The following is a 2,566-nucleotide window of genomic DNA, read 5'->3' on the forward strand; positions in this document are numbered from 1 at the left end:
ATCTGCATCCAGATGCACCATCAAGACTCACCTTCATTTGGGTGACAATTTGAGATGAGTTTTTTTAAATTCAGCTGGGTGATCCATCTGGATGTAGCATTATAATGCACAAAACGAACATCGATTTGCATCTTCACCCAGATGGATCACCTGGGTGAGCAAACGAACATGGCTTAAACCTTAAAAGAAAGCACAACCTGAGAAATATCAAACGATTAATCTACCGGCTTCTTGTAGGTCGGCATTCAATTCCTTGAATGATCAAACCGCACTTCCAATAAGGAGACTTAATCTCAATAACACTCAACTCAACTTCATAACAACCTTTCTCATTGAAGAATTCTCCAAGCTCTGCTTCCATCCACCCATCTTCCCTCTTCTTTGGTTTCATCACATCTCTCATTTCTCCCCTTACTTTTCTAGCATCCTAATCCATATACCCATCAAAGTAGATGAGTTGTTTAGGAATCTCTTGTCCAACCAATCCAAGTCCCACTTCTACTGGCAAATCCGCCTAGCCAGGACATTTATTCACCGTCTTGAACACAATGTAAGCCGAGTAACGAGTTCCAAGGGATAGGAGACGAGTATTCATTTTGCCACGAATCTCAAACCACCATACACTGAGAAGCTCTGCTACCTTTTCAAACCTGCGTATAACGATTTTTTTTTGTTTTACAACTAAATAAATGAAAATGTCTAAAGGATGATAGGCTCGATCGAGTCTTGTTGGGAGAAGTATGCTTTCTAAGGAAGAGTTAAATTAACATACTTCTTTGGAAATATATACTGGTATTCGAGTCCATAACTTCTTAATCATTCAAAAAGAAAATGAATGCAAAGATAAAACTGGAATAAAAAGGAGTTACCTGGATTCAGGATTCGAAATCCATTGCCAATGTTGAGGACTATTTCCCCATGTGATCGCTAATTATTTCGCAGATAGCATTATACACTTCTTCCCACTCGATTTATCTAACCAAAAGCTCTTTGATTTTCAAAAAAAAAAAAAAAAAAAAACTCAAACAATCCGAAAAAATCAATAGAAACACATTATTGTTCCCATAATTATCAAACAGAAATCAATGATTATGTAAACGGATATGATCAAATATGACCATGTGTCAGGACAGATCATAATTCATAAATGTATACATTATATACCTTTTTGCCATCTTCGATTAAAAAATGATCGCAAAGAGCGAAATAGAGCTCCTTCGTTGAGAAAGCTCGCGGTTGTGGGATCATAGATGCATACCATAGCGGTAGAGACTTCTCCCATACGCTATCCGACTGGACAGCGGATCCAAAGGTTTTTAAAACGGATGAAACAACACACGCATCCCGAGGACTTGTAAAAGAAATTATGTTAGAGATACATTCCACTGGCAAGTCATCAAAAGGAGATGGCCCGGTCACAATATCCCCTCTGCCTTCAACTCTATATTCAACGCTGTTTTGTTGCCCCATACCCTGCGTTTGTATCAATCGTGTCTGCGTCCTAATAATGCTTGAGAGAGCCAGACTCTTGGTAATGCACTTATGACTCGTCTAAAGTCGGCTATACCGTTAAAGAAATAAAAAACGACTTCTCTAAAGTCATCCCCACACATTTACCAAACTACCCTTTGCTTGTGGCAAAAGAAAATACAAAGAGGAAGAATGTATGTGTATCTAACGTGGAGGGGATTGCATATTACATGGATTATTAAAAAGTATAAGACAACTTGTTTGCAAACACATCTGCATCTGTATAATAGATTAAAAGCATGTTCTAAGTTTACATTTACATAATAGATGAAAAACACACAAATTCACTTTATTGTTATAAATCATATTGTGGATGTCCATAACCGGTCCGGTTCATAACTGGCCCAATGTTAGAGAGACGGAGACTCGGCCGTGAGGAGAGAGAGAGAATCGGCATATTGTCTTTTCCTTATTAGATTATGATTTGTACTCTTTCCATATTTGTATTTCCTTTCTTTAGTCTTTCTATTATTCTATGACGGTGTAATTCTCTATATATAAAAGGATCCTTATTTTTATGAATAATATAGAAACATAGATTACATTCTCTAGTTTCACAACACGTTATCAGCACGATTACTCTAAACCCTAAGCTAAGCAAACCCTAGCCGGCGAATCCATAACCCCCTCGACGATAAACCCTAGCCGTTGAGAACTCCCGATCACAAACCCTAAACCTAATACTCATCATGTTCCCGTTCGTGACACGATCCCAGCTCACGACCTCAGACCATCTCAGCTCGATCCCGAGACACGATCCCAGCCAGCTCGTGATAGACGACTCGATACCGCTCGCGATAACAGCTTGTTTCCGTTCGTGATCAGACGATCTCAGCTTCAGCTTGCATTCCCGATACCAGCAAGGACAGCTTGCGATACGTTCCAGCTCTAGATGACCTCAGCTCGTTCGCGTATCAATCTCAACGTTCAGCTCGCGATCCTCATCTCATTGGTGGTCCATTCAGCCCTACTTGAGGTTAAGGTAATCCTTAAACCCTAATCGAAACCCTAGGGTAATAGATCAAAACCCCAATGA

General features: G+C 39.6%; 1 pseudogene; it reads right to left on the bottom strand.

The window, feature by feature from the left end:
* Positions 1 to 220: 220 nt before the first annotated feature.
* The window catches only part of LOC106326334, a 4,017-nt pseudogene continuing 1,671 nt past the window's right edge, over positions 221 to 2,566 (bottom strand).

This window comes from Brassica oleracea, chromosome C2 (genome assembly GCF_000695525.1).
Source record: "Brassica oleracea var. oleracea cultivar TO1000 chromosome C2, BOL, whole genome shotgun sequence".
Lineage (NCBI taxonomy): Eukaryota > Viridiplantae > Streptophyta > Magnoliopsida > Brassicales > Brassicaceae > Brassica > Brassica oleracea.